Source organism: Sphaeramia orbicularis, chromosome 18, assembly GCF_902148855.1.
Source record: "Sphaeramia orbicularis chromosome 18, fSphaOr1.1, whole genome shotgun sequence".
NCBI lineage: Eukaryota > Metazoa > Chordata > Actinopteri > Kurtiformes > Apogonidae > Sphaeramia > Sphaeramia orbicularis.
The window spans coordinates 13,350,608-13,365,944 of record NC_043974.1 but is presented as its reverse complement, the minus strand read 5'-3'; positions in this window follow the sequence as shown (position 1 = coordinate 13,365,944).

Here is a 15,337-nt window from a genome sequence, read left to right as displayed (position 1 = left end):
AAGGGTTTCCAGTAACAGCCCCTTAGGAATGCAGCGGAATGGAAACGGACGCATGTGAAACTGCTGCTTTTTGCGTATGTGCTGTCAGACCAGCCGTGTGACGGACGTCCTCATTAGGAAACGACCGGCGTTGAAAGCAGAATGAATGAACGTTTTAGGCAAAGCCACACAGTCAGCTCACAAACACACTTCCTTCATTCTTAGTACATGACACAAAGAGCGGCTGATTCTATGCGTAACAACACACATGACGCTCTTTTGTTTGACTTGTGTATTTCCTACGTCAGCAGAAGTGTATTGGAAAAGCATGCATAGAAATAGACACAGTAGACCTGTTTTCTGTGGTGGATCGAATGAGTATGAAGACAGTAGTTACAGCCATACACTCATTAGAGAGAGGTACTGAACGTGTTTTCGATCAAAGAATAGAATAGAATAGAATAGAATAGAATAGAATAGAACAGTAAAATCGAATAGAATAGAACAAAATAGAATAAAACAGAATAGAATAGAACAGAGTAAAATAGAATAGAACAAAATAGAACAAAATACAATAGAATAGAACAAAATAGAATAAAATAGAACAAAATAGAATAGAACAGAATAGAATAAAATAGAATAGAACAAAATAGAATAGAACAGAATAGAATAGAACAGAATAGAACAAAATACACCAAAATAGAATAGAATAGAATAAAATAGAATAGCACAAAATAGAATAGAACAGAATAGAATAGAACAGAATAGAACAAAATACACCAAAATAGAATAGAATAGAACAAAATAGAACAGAATAGAATAGAACAGAGTAAAATAGAATAGAACAAAATAGAATAGAACAGAGTAAAATAGAATAGAACAGAACAGAATAGAACAAAATAGAATAGAATAGAACAGAGTAAAATAGAATAGAACAGAACAGAATAGAACAAAATAGAATAGAATAGAACAGAGTAAATAGAATAGAACAAAATAGAATAGAATAGAATAGAATAGAACAAAATAGAAAAGAATAGAGTAAAATAGAATAGAATACAACAAAATAGAATAAAACAGAATAGAATAGAACAGAGTAAAATAGAATAGAACAAAATAGAACAAAATACAATAGAATAGAACAAAATAGAATAAAATAGAACAAAATAGAATAGAACAGAATAGAATAAAATAGAATAGAACAAAATAGAACAAAATAGAATAGAACAGAATAGAATAGAACAGAATAGAACAAAATACACCAAAATAGAATAGAATAGAATAGAATAGATCTTTGTTGTCACTGTCACAGGAACAGTGCATATCTGTTTGTATGCTCTGTTCTGTTCAGCAGTAAAAACACTTTAAATACTAAAAATGTCACACAAAATACAAAAAAATTTAAGAAATGTGCAAATCTACAAAATAAAATATTAAACATACATATACTACTAAATACTTCTAAAAACTACTGAAATACATGCATTTATCCGACCTTTACCTGGTTGAAATGTAACGAACGTCACAACTCTGCATTCCATTCTGCGTACCTGCGTGGTCATGTATTACACCAGGACCTCTTTTGCGCCTGCGGGTCACTTCAGGGTCACATTCAGTTCATACTCAAAACTGACAGAAGTCGCATTTAATGTGTAATATGAACGAGCACACAAAGTAATCGGATTTTGCCAAAAAATCTGAATTGTGCATTTGGACCTGCTGTCTGAATGTAGCCTAATAGAACAGAGCACAACTCTCTACCCTGCCTTCTTGTTCCAGTTCCAGAATAAATGTTCAAGTGAGTAGTTAAGCATACAACTGGAACAAACTACCAAATGTAAACACAAATTATCTTAGTTTATCATTTACATGTGTATTACAACTTACAGACTGCAGTGGATCTACAAATGCATAAAACATTCAGTAACAGGCAGAATGTTGGTAAAATTGCACTTATTTTTCTTAAAACATTTCGTGTTGTTTATGATTGTTCAGATTATTCATATTTTCTGTGAAAGGATAGTTTGTAAATGTAAATATTTTCATGTAGTTTTACCTTTTTCCACTAAAACTTAATGACAACTCCACATGTTTCTCAATTTATAGGTTATGTTAATATTTTACTGGTTCTGACACGGGGCAGGGGTTATTTCAGGAAAATTTTCAGATTCAACTTTAGCCCAGATTTTCTAATGCTCCCATGTCTTGGGAATACAAAAATGTGAAAAAATTTCAAATCAAGCCCAACCCTCCCCGAAAATTACTTTTTCAACCCTGAAAACATGGGTTTTTTGGCAACTTTCAAACCTTCTTCATTTTTGATAAAGTACAATGTAGCAAAAGTTTTTTTTGTGAGACATGTCCTGTCTTCAGAGTACATTGCACTATAAAAGGTGTAGTGTCAAGGTCAAATTATAGGTCAAAGGTCACCCAAATGGTCAAAAATGCATATTTGATGGAATTCAGCTGTTAATGTGTTTTCTTCCAAATGTTGGGCTCAGATTCTCTCCTCAGAACACATCTACTGACCACAAACTACTTCCATTCAATAAGACACATTAAACACAACTATTTACTCAATGTATTCTCCATGTAGACATGTCAAAAAGAACAAACGGTAGTTTCACATGACTTTGACATTCACATGAATATGTCCCATTGTGTGCGACACGGTGGTGCAGTGGATAGACCTGGTGCCTCACAGACAGAAGGTCCTGGGTTCAATTCCAACACCAGTTATTGGGGGTGGGACCTTTCTGTGTGGAGTTTGTATGTTCTCCCCGTGTCTGCGTGGGTTCTGTCCTGGTACTCTGGCTCCTCCCACCATCCAAACACCTGCACTGATAGGTTAATTGGTTAATATAAAATTGCCCATAGGTGTGAATGTGATTGTTTGTCTCTATATGTTCAGTCTGTGATGAACTGGTCACATGTCCAGGGTGAACACCACCTTCACCCGTAAGTAGGCTCCAAGTGAGGATAAAGCGGGTTCAGAAAATGAATGAAGTGTTGGTGATTCCCTCCTAAATGTGTGCTAGTGTTTCCCGCCACACTAATGGCAGCAAATTCAAATGGAATGTACATGTTGGAATATTTAGTCTGTAATGTGTCTTTAAAGGGCCAAAGGCCTTGGGGGATCCCACCAGGAAACCAGAGGGAAGAGAACTGAGGACAGATTTGATAAAATGTCAGAATGGTATGAATTTTTGAACAAACTAGTCATTTTGGTGACCTTTAACCTACAACATGACCTTGACTTTAGACTTTTCATTGTACAAAGTACTCTTATGATACAATATGGCACTGACAAGATCATTAAATGGCCCATCATGAACACTGGACAAAAGAGTGGCGAAGCTGTGAAAGTTGCGATTTTCAGAGTTAAAAAAGTAATTTTCAGGTTGGGGGGGGTTGGACAAAAATTTAAAAAAAAAAATGACACAGGAGTGCCTAGAACATCTTGTTGCATCAGAAAATCAGGGCTAATGTGGTATTTGATATTAAGCCCCCCCACCAACACAATGGAGATCAAATTGGTCTGTATGTGGAATCTGAACTAAAATGATTTGGACACCCCTGGGTTGTAAATACCTCAGTGTAATTTTTGCATTTCACAAATTCATCTCATGGGCTGGTTTTAGCCCATGAGCTGTACGTTTGACACCTCGGTTTTAATCATTTTAATTAAGACTTTATAAAATTACTGGGTGGTGCAGTGGTTAGCATTCGTGCCTCACAGCAAGAAGGTCCTGGGTTCGATTCCAACACCAGTCGACGGGGGGTGGGACCTTTCTGTGTGGAGTTTGCATGTTCTCCCCATGTCTGCGTGGGTTCTCTCCGGGTACTCCGACTTCCTCCCACCATCCAAAAACATGCACTGATAGGTTAATTGGTTAATCTAAATTGCCCATAGGTGTGAATGTGAGAGTGATTGTTTGTCTCTATATGTTCAGCCCTGCGATGAACTGGTGACTTGTCCAGGGTGTACCCCGCCTTCGCCCCTATGTAGCTGGGATAGGCTCCAAGCGACCCCCGTGACCCTAGTGAGGATAAAGCGGGTTTAGAAAATGAACGAATAAAATTATTTCATTCATATTATTGTGTAATTCACATTCAGTGTATGAAATGCGTTATATAACTAAACTTGCTTTGCCCTGCCTATACATAACCATGCATCGGTAAAATATTTTGCATTCAAATGAGTTATGTTAACTGGAAGTACTTCTACAGAGAGGGTAACATTAACTGGAGGCAAAACCCTGTAAAAATCCATCTGAAGCCTCTCTGCATGTGAAGCTCATCTTATCCTCCATAAGACGGATTAAAAAATGTATTCACCCTGAAGGTCAACAAATGCTACAGAAAACATATTTTTGACCAGTCTTTTAGAGTATCTTGTTATTGTATTTTTAGAATGTAAGCCCCGTTTTATGTATTTGGCTGAGGCCGTTCAATCTGAGCAGACTTTCCTGTATCTGTCATGTTTAACGGTTTTCTTCCAGTATATTAAGACTTTGTAATCTAAGGGATGTTTGTTATGTTCGTCGTTTGTCCAGGACAACAGATGGAAATTAGCTTCTCTGCTAAATCTGGTGCATGCATGTTGTTCTTTACCAGCCAGCATGTCCATGTGGGTCCCAGAAGGGTTACAATAGGGCTGCATATAAGGGTCCCATGTGCAGTTTCCATGGTGGCCCCACATGTGTTTGCCCATATCAGAATCAAAATCAAAATCAGAATGAAAATCTCTTTACTGTCATCGTAGCAAGTACAACGAAATTGAAGCAAAGCTCTCAGATTCAGTGCAATAATTTACAGACAGACAACAAATATCAGTAAAACAACAAATATCAGTAAAAAGCACAGTTATTTACATAAAAAAAAAAAAAAAACATATTGCAAATTAAGATATTTGTAAAACAGAATTTAAGAAGTAACATGACAAGTAGTGCAAATGACATGAAAGATAAATATTGTGGGATAAATAATGTGAAAAATAAATAATATGATATATTCAGATCTCTATTCTGACATGGGCAAACACATGTGGGGTCACCATGGAAACTGTGGACAAACCCAAATGGGACCCTTATATGAAGCCCAAATGTAACCCTTCTGGGCCCCACATGGACATGCTGGCTGGGTTGTAACTAATGCCAATACACACTGTCCTCTAACTACATAAATTAATACAAAACAGACATTTTTTTTAACGCTTAAAAACCCAAACATCCACCACCGACCAAAACCACCTACTGATCCAAACTGTTTAACGGCTTCTGATCCACTAATCCTATCAATACATGTAAATAATTAGGTAAAATACAGTTTGTTGTCTTTTCATGGTCATCACATATGACCAATATGGTTGTTCAGAGGCTCTGTAGTTACCGTGGAAACACTGTCATCTTCTACAACACTGATTCACCAGTAAAACCCATGGAGTTGGATCAATGACAGTGGATGGACACACTTGGTTTATGTTCAGTTAACTCTTTAAAACCTGATGTGTCATGCTGACCAATGCCAAGGATATTATATCAAAACAGAGAAAACTGAAGAAAAAGCAACTTTTTCAGCCAAATATGAAACAAGAGTCTACAACTACTGTCATTTTTTCAAACTACATGGGTTTTGTTGATGATAAACTGCATTTTACCTGAACTGTTTACATGTATTGATAAGATTAGTGGTTCAGAAGTTATTAAAAAGTTTAGATCAGTTGATATTTTTTTCACCAGTGAGTGTTTAGTATTTTAAGGGTTAAATGGCTTTTTTTTTCAAATATACTGTAATATGAACTCAATGGGCGCATACAGAGCCATAATTCACCCATAAAGACCCAAATATACACCAGAGACTAAAACCATCTACTTATGTCAAACGTTTAATAACTACCAACACACTAATCCTATCAACACATGTAAATAATTGGAATTAAATACAGTTTGTCGTCTTTTCATAGTCATCAGATATGACCCATATGGATGTTCAGAGGCTCTGTAGTTACCGTGGAAACACAGTCATCTTCTACAACACTGATTCACCAGTAAAACCCATGGAGTTGGATCAATGACAGTGGATGGAGACACTGGGTTTATGTTCAGTTAACCTTTTAAAACCTGACGTGTCATTGCTGGCCAATGCCGTAAATGCCAAGGATATTATATCAAAACAGAAAACTGAAGAAAAAGCAACTTTTTCAGCCAAATATGAAACAAGAGTCTACAACCACTGTCACTTTTAAACTACATGGGTTTTATTGATGATAAACTGCATTTTACCTGAACTGTTTACATGTATTGATAGGATTAGAAGTTCAGAAGTTGTTAAATAGTTTAGATCAGTTGATGTTTTTTGTCATCAGTGAGTGTTTAGTATTTTAAGGGTTAATTAGCTTGTTTTTCAAATATACTGCAATATGAACTCAACGGGTGCATATAGAGCCATAATTCACCCATAAAGACCCAAATATACACCAGAGACTAAAACCATCTACTTATCTCAAACATTTAATAACTATTGATCCACTAATCCCATCAATCCATGTAAATAATTGGTATTAAATACAGTTTGTCATCTTTTCATGGTTGTCAGATATGACCCATATGGACATTCAGAGGCTCTGTAGTTACCATGGAAACACAGTCATCTTCTACAACATTGATTCACCAGTAAAATCCAAAGAGGTGGATCAATGACAGTGGATGGACACACTTGGTTTATGCTCAGTTAATGATAGATTTGCTGAAAAAGTCACTTTTTCTTGAGTTTTCTCTGTTTTTGATATAATAATGCTCAACTTTAATCTGAGTTTTTATGAGCATCTATATGATGAGTGAATTAAATACAGGAAAATACATGATTTTCACTGAAAAAAAAAGCAAAATACAGAGGGTAATATTATAATAAATGGTGATAAATCCTTTAAGAAAAGTTGAAGAGAGAGAAAAAATCATTTAAGAACTGCCATAAAAGTAGTACTGGGTCTTTATGGGTTAATTTCATCATACATTCTATTCTATTCTATTCTATTCTATTCTATTCTATTCTATTCTATTCTATTCTATTCTATTCTATCCAAAACTACTTCTGCTGCACTTACCACTGCCCAAAATTCATGTGATTTGTTAAAAGAACTCTGTTTTTTATATAATAATCCTCAACTTTAATCTGAGTTTTTATGAACATCTACATGATCAGTAAATTAAATATAGGAAAATGCATGATTTTCACTGAAAAAAAAGCAAAATACAGAGGATAATATCATTATAAATGGTGATAAATCATTTAAGAAAAGTTGAAGAGAGAAAAAATAATTTGAGAAGTGACATAAAAGTAGCACTGGGTCTTTATGGGTTAATTTCATCATACATTCTATTCTATTCTATTCTATTCTATTCTATTCTATTCTATTCTATTCTATTCTATCCAAAACTACTTCTGCTGCACTTACCACTGCCCAAAATTCATGTGATTTGTTAAAGAAACTCTGTTTTTGATATAATAACCCTCAACTTTAATCTGAGTTTTTATAAACATCTACATGATCAGTAAATTAAATATAGGAAAATGCATGATTTTCACTAGAAAAAAAGTAAAATACAGACGATGATATGATAATAATTAGTGATAAATCAAATCTAGAGAAAAAAAATTCATTTGGGAGCTTCCACAAAAATAGCACCGGGCTTTTGTGGGTTAATGCAGCATTGAATTCGACGTCCACACACACATATGTTGCCAGGCTGGCTTTGAAGTAAAGTGATACCAGAGGTCTGGCAGCTGCAGTCTACTGTAATTACAAATGAGGAAAGAAAATACAAAGGGATCGTGATGCAGATGAACAAGACAGGCTTGATTTTTGTGGCTTAATTTTTCATGGTCCCAGCCTTGAGCAAACAACAGTGTATTAACCCGATGTGACCTGGTATTTCATGAAGTATTCATATGAAAAATGTAATCTAGAGATTAAAAAAAAAAAAAAAAAAGCGTTGGTGGAAGGATAGAAAATTGGACCGAGAATAAAAAAAAAAAATGTGCAAGTTATTCCTAACATCAGTTAGAAGACAAATGAGTTGAAATAAACATGTCTGACTATGCTAATGTGATGTATGTAAGTCTCCAAATCTGCCTTCATATTTACACAATGGGTGAAGTAGGTGTGGAGGAGTGTTCTGTTTACAGTCTAAGGCCTGCAGACCCATGGAAGCACAGTGTTAACAGGTCAAGAACAGATCAGTCAGCCTCAGTGTAATGATTTACCAGAGCAGCAGAAGTCCAAGGATCACGTTTAATGCTTCTACTCCATCACATCTTCAAGGCAATTAGTGTACTTTTGTTTTTCCTTTTCTTTCTTTTTATTATTATTTTTTAAATTATTTATTTATTTATTTTTATTTATTTTAACCTCCTAGGACTCAGGAAATGTCAGCAAAGTACAAGCTTTTGTGTTTTTTATTAAGTAAGTGCCTATAATAGAAACATCATGATGCAGCCGTTTTTTCAGATGCAGTTTTTAAAATTTTTAAGGAATGTCCTTTGTGGTGGACAGTTTTCTTTTCTTTTCTTTTTTTTTGTATAAAGTTGTGAAACTCTTGTTCACAAATGTGGACAGAAGACCCATAGCTGGGTCTTAGGAGGTACATTTTTTATTTTTATTTTTTTAATTTTGAAATTTTTAACTTTTTTGTTCATTTGAACTTTTTTTTTAATTACAGAGAGAGTTTTTACTTGAAGTATAACATTATGCTTTTAATACTTGAATACTTCCGTTTTACTTGAACTCTGATAGGAGAATGAACCTATCTGTTTTTAAAGGTGTGTGTGTGTGTGTGTGTGTGGGGGGGGGGGGGTTGCATCAAATATGCATCAAAACACTTGGGTTATGAGTTGATACTTGCATAATATAACAGTAAATAGCCTAAAGGCAATTTTATGAATGTTTTGATTTGCTCCATTTACATATAAATGAGGTTTTCCACCCATTTATAAAATATTCTGGATCCTCCACTGCTAAGGATCATTTCTTGTGTCTAAAATACTCCTGTATCTGGAGACACATCAATAGCTTGAGTAAAAAAACATAAATATATATGTATTTAAAAAATTAATGCGTTAACACAGGTTAATCCATCATCATGATTAATCTGATTAAAAATTTTAACGCATTTCACCCATCTGCAGCACAGAATGACTCTGAACGTCTCTGCCAACGCATTTGGGCCAGTTTGTCCAAGCAGAGTTAGCGTTGCACATGAATAAATGGGCAGTTGACCTGGTAGTGACTGGCAGCAGAACCAACCCAGAAAGATGGAAGACTCTAAACAGCAGGTTGGCCTCTGGATGGAAATATGAGGACAACAAAAATAAGACAGAACAGTTGTTTAGAGTTGTTTTGTTGAAACTGCTGAAGGTGTTTAATAAACCTGTTAAGTTCATATATATTCCCTTTTTTCTTGAGTCTGTTTGCTCATGCAAAATGAAACGTGATTAATATAGATTAAAAATTAATGATATTTAAATGTGATTAATTGAAATTAATCCACAGCAACTCTGTGATTAATCTGATTAAATATTGTAATCATTTGATAGCACTAATATATAGAGGAGCCAGTTTCCAGCCTCTTTGGAACCAGAACTAGAATGCATTTAGGTCAGTGGTGGCTGCTCGTCTTTCAGACAGGGGAAGTTCATCATCGGCTTACATAAAAAAAAAAAGTCAAGTTATTTAAACATAAATTCGGCCCTCTGTTCCTTTTTCAGAAAATGGTCAGTGACCTTATCGTACTAACTAAACAAGAAAACGTTGAAATTATGTTAAATTGAAACAAGGAAGTACAATGAGTGTGTTTCATTTACAGTGCAAGAAATGAACGAGTAATTTCGTTGTGGTTTCTCTCTCGATTTCACAGCAGAATGTGCGACGGTATTAAACTGAATTGTGTCAGTGAAGGAGTAGCTCTCAAAATAGCTGTCAATCAAACAGGATTCAGCCTTTCAACTGATCCTCCAATCAGCACGTGGGATTCTGGCATCCAGCCCGGCCAAGCTCCGCCCACAGCTCCATTCACCCCCAGAGATGCCGAGCGTCCGGGGGCGGGACAACATCGTGGCATTTATCCAATTACCGTCCAGTTTTGAGGCAATGAAAAAAACTGTTCCACTCAGTCCCATTGAAGTGCATGGACGCTGAGCGTCTATGGACAAATGCACTGAGCAGAGATCGAATGAGAAAACAGCGCAACGGGAATGTATGAGAAGTGAACAACATCGAGTCTGTTGATTTGTGATAAAGCTGATTCTGAACGAACTCGTCTGTGAGATGAATGTGTTCTAACACATTTGTAGTCAACAAAATGTCAACACAACCGTACAGATTTAACCATTTAATTTTTGTAATTTTTGGGGAGCCAGGCTTCCATTGCAGTCTATGAGAAACCGCCTCTGATTCAGGTACTTCACTTCTTAATGTAAAAATAAAGCTTACGAATATCCATCTGTCCCAAATTTATTTTGTGTGCCTCACAATTTTCATGTAAAATAAAGTTTAAGTGGAAAATAATGATAATGAAAACCACATTTAAGCATTTAACAGTGTTCATGTTGAAAATACATGTTATTAACATTTTCATTAAGCAAAAGGTATGAAAATCTCTATATACAATCAATTTATAACAAAGTTGTAAATTACACTTTTCTGTGTCCATTCAAACTGCAGGTAAATGTGTCCCAAATCTGATTTTTTTTGCCCATATGTGGCCTTTTCCCATTCTTGTTCTGTAAATTGCTTCGTGCCAATTTAAAAAAAAAAAAAAAATTATCTTCCGTAAACATATGTGACCTGTATCCGATCTGTTACAGACAGTTTGAACAGCACAAATCCAACCCAGACCATTTTCATATGTGGTCTTTAATCTGATTTGGCATTCAACTCTGACAGACTTCCACTAAAGTTACTCAATACAGTTTCAGTTAAGATGTGAATGAACCAAAACAAATCCAAAACAACAAACTTTAGAGCAACTTATGTCCGAGAAATAAGGTTTATATCATTTTGATCACACCCCGATTCCAAAGTTGAGATGTTGTGTAAAATGCAGTCATATATACAATAGAATTTATAAACTTAGGCTACGTTCAGACTGCAAACGTGTCCCGAATCCAGTTTTTTTGCCCATATGTGACCTGTATCTGATCTGTTAAAGACAGTTTGAACAGCACAAATCCGACCCAGACCACTTTCATATGTGATCCTAAATCTGATACGTATCTGATATTTTGCAGTGCGACTTCAGTCTGAATGGCCAGATTGCAGTTATCCGACCTTTACATCATTGAAATGCGACAAACGTCATAATTCTGCGTTCCACTGTGTTTTCTTCAGTTACACAGTCCATGCCTGTGTGGTCATGCATTATATCAGGACCTCTTTTGTGCATGTGGGTCACTTCAGAGTCACATTCAGTTCATCCGACTATATAATGCATGTTCTGTTTCCGCTCGATGTGTGATCGATGTTGCAGCACAGGAGGGCGTTTGTACGGGTTTTCCTCAGCCTTCACAGACCCGATCGCCGCCAAATTCGCCAAATGAATACAAGCATTACCTGACTATCTACTGTGCACAATTTTATGTCCGTATTCAAATGTTGTGAGGTATGCTGGGCGATTTTAGCCTGTCATGCTATCATACAATGGCACCACGGGTACAATGCCGCTAGTGCTCAAAACTGATAGAAGTCGCATTTAATGTGTAGTATGAACGAGCAAAAAAAAAAAAAAAGTCGGATTTCACCAAAAACTCCAAATTGTTCATTAAGACCTGCTGTGTGAACGTAGCCTCAAACTGATGTGTGTCGCTGTGCTCTGATATCAGGATGACAGAGTGAAAACCACAGCTGATCCATCCAAATCCGTCTGGTATGTTTCTAAACCAGTCTTGCTCAGAGGATGCACTCTGCCAGACTATATTTAATTTTATAGAGTCACACACAGGCCAAGTCTTCTGTTTTTCTCGTGTTACCTATCATCCAGGACATCATCTGGTTACTCTCCAACCCCCAGGAAAGTGTGACAGTTTAAAAAGCAGAACAAATAGACTTAAAAACTGTGTCTGTCCTTGGGCTATTAGGACTGAATGTGTGTGTGAACTGTCTTTTCACTTTGTTAGTTTAATATTCAACATGTGCCAAGTTAATTTTTCGCAGTTCAGTCACTATTAACTTGCCTTGTTCTGGTAATATGGAAAAGAACCAGCTTTTTATTGGTGTTTTATGTTTTAAAGATCACACCGATGGAATGCGTCACTTTTAACCCATAAAGACCCAAACATCCATCATCAAACAAAATCATCAGCTGATCAAAAATGTTTAATACCTGTTGATCCACTAATCCTATCAATACACGGCTCATTTCAGAATTGCGGGTACATTTCACATGGAGAAAGAAAACAAAAATTGGGAGTGTGTCTTTTTTCTTTAAACTTTTTTATTTCATAGAACACACTTTAAATTGAACTCTTCTAGTATTTGCTGAGCATAAACCTGTAACATTTAAAACTTTTAATATGAAAAACAATGTAGTTGCAGAAAAATTTGTCAACTCTGTTGCAGGCAAATTGGGTAGAATACATAAAATTAACAAATGTCACACAATTTAAAACACTGTTTTTCCTTAGAGATATTGTGTCTCTAAATCCATTAAGTAAATTTTTGGTCTGATTAGATAAAAACTTTTTGTTTTGGAGTAAAAATATCAACACATTTAATTGACATGTTGCTGCAAGGGTCTGCATTTTCTGTAAATATACCTGTAAAAATGAATTAAATACTTTGAAATTTCATTTAGGAAGAGTGGTAGTTAGGACACAGCTTCTAGTAAGTTTGTTAACAATAAAACATACCTGATAATCATTTTTTAAAGCAAAACCTTAAACAAACAGAGTTGACATTGATGTTAACAGAGTTGACATGAATAACAGAGTTGACCACCCATAGTTAAAAACAACAACTAGAAAAGCACTCGGAGAGCGCAGACCTCCTTTAAGACAGATCTGCCCCCCCCCACCCCCCACCCCCCGCCCCCCCGATCACCACCAAAATTCAATCATTGGTTCCTTGTGTCAGTATCAACATTTCCTGAAAATTTCCTGAAAATCCATCCATAACTTTTTGAGTTATCTTGCTAACAAACCAACCAACCAACCAACAAACCCTGGCAAAAACATAACCTCCTTGGCGGAGGTAACCAGATAGAAACATATATAAACCAGCAGTAAACCACATAGAAAAATATATAAACCAGATAGAAACATATGTAAATGAAAAATGTGTCATAAATGGGATTTTCAATGTTAAATTGAAATATCCACAGAGTCCACATTCCACAGTGGATGTGAAGAATTTTGTGCCAGATACAAGATATTGTTATAAGCTACGGGTGGATCAAATTGGAGGCTAATTGGAGTCATTTTGAATTTTTTATGAATTTTTGAAAATTGCTCAATGATGAGAGATAGGAAAATTGTAGATTTTGTGACCTTGAACTTTGGCCTACTTGGCCCAAAATTTAATGGGTTGGTCCCAGGGCCTAGGCCTATCTGTGGGTACAATTTGGTAAAGATGGTTGGAAGAGTTTTCCCGCAAAGTTGCAAACAAACAAACACACAAACAAACAAGAAAAGCACTCGGAGAGCACAGACCTCCACCAAGAGAGATCTGCCCCCCCCCCCCCCCCCCCCAATCACCACCAAAATGTAAAAGTTAAACATTTTTAAGAATTTTTTAAATCTTTTTTTCCCTGCATTTACTTATAATGGGTGAAATTTCCCATGTCTGTAGCAGCAAAACTATTGGTTGAATTCATACTAAATTGGGTTTATAGATTGTCAGTGACCCAGAATAGATGTCGTTACATTCTGGGAGGTAGGTCAAAGTTCAAGCCTATCAAGTTTATATAATAATATAATATAGTTGTCTGCTGGAACTTTGGAGTAATTTTTTATAAAAACATGGTTGGATCAGTTCATCCTAATGCTTAGTAAAAATGTGCAAAAAAAAAGTCATCAGAGGGGATCACAAAATCAGAACATAGATAGAAAATCTGATGTTACTGTAAATGTCAAAGCCTCCGCCTACCAGTGACAACCATGAACAGTCAACAAGTACCACATAAGGACGGAGCGTAGAGCCAGAATCAGTCATAACAAACACTCTCACTGCTACTTGAACAACACATTGAACCACAGAACAGCTGCTCCCTGTGGTTGTAGGATGTGGTTGAACATTATCTTGATGAAATATGCAAGAGCTGATGACTAACCATGGCAGATATGCTATTGAACTGAGTGCTGATAACACTTCAGATGGTCTCTCATCTCTTTAGTTTGGAGGATGTAATGATGGCGGTGTGCAAAAAAAAAGTTGAATTTCTATTCATTTGACCACAGAATGCGTTTCCACTTTGTCTCAGTATATTTTAATGAGCTTTGGTCCAGAAAAGGCTATAGTGTTTCTGGATCATGTTGACATTTTACTTCAACTTCATAGAGTTTTAACCTGCACTCGTCTGTTTTCACGGACACTGAACCTGTTTACATAAGCATAAAAGTCCAATGACTGGGAGTAATCAGATAACTGTAACAACCAGCACTTAAAAAATGCGATAATCTTGATAAACCCTGATTTGGATGATCCAGTCTATGATCAGATTTCTTTCAGAGTTCGTACGTACATGGTAGTATTAGACTCAAAGTTCCTGTTATTGTCTTCCACTCACATTTGATTATGTAACTTCTGTTTTCTACCATTCTAATTGCGATAACATAGTGTTTTGTCAACCTTGGGGTCGGGAATTCCTGGAATTCAAATGGGGTTACCTGAAATTTGTAGTAGTTGACAAAAATTAAAAATAAAAACTTACTAATGAAAAATATTGTGGCATGTTGGAGGAGAAGCTGGGGGAAGTTTCCCAGCATGCATTGGGACAAAGTAATTTGGGATAGTTTTATGTATTTACAGTATTCTAAGTTTAAAAGAAGTGTTGTTCTTATTTGATAATAGAGTTATGGTGTGTTTTACCCTTTTTGTTAGTTGTTTTCTTGTGGAAATATTAATTCTATTGGTTTCATTTTCTTGCACCATGAGCTAAGTTGCTCTTTTGTTTCATGATTTTCTGTAACGGTCATTGTGTAGAATATTGATAAACTTTCTGTGAATCATATTATCTCATTTGAATAGTGCAGTGTATTGTATTTAGAAAAAGACAATCATAATATACAACAGACATGACAAATTGTGAAGCTGAAACTGAAGCACTGTGGTACTGCTTATCTGTCAAACGTCCATTGTGGTCAGTTTCAG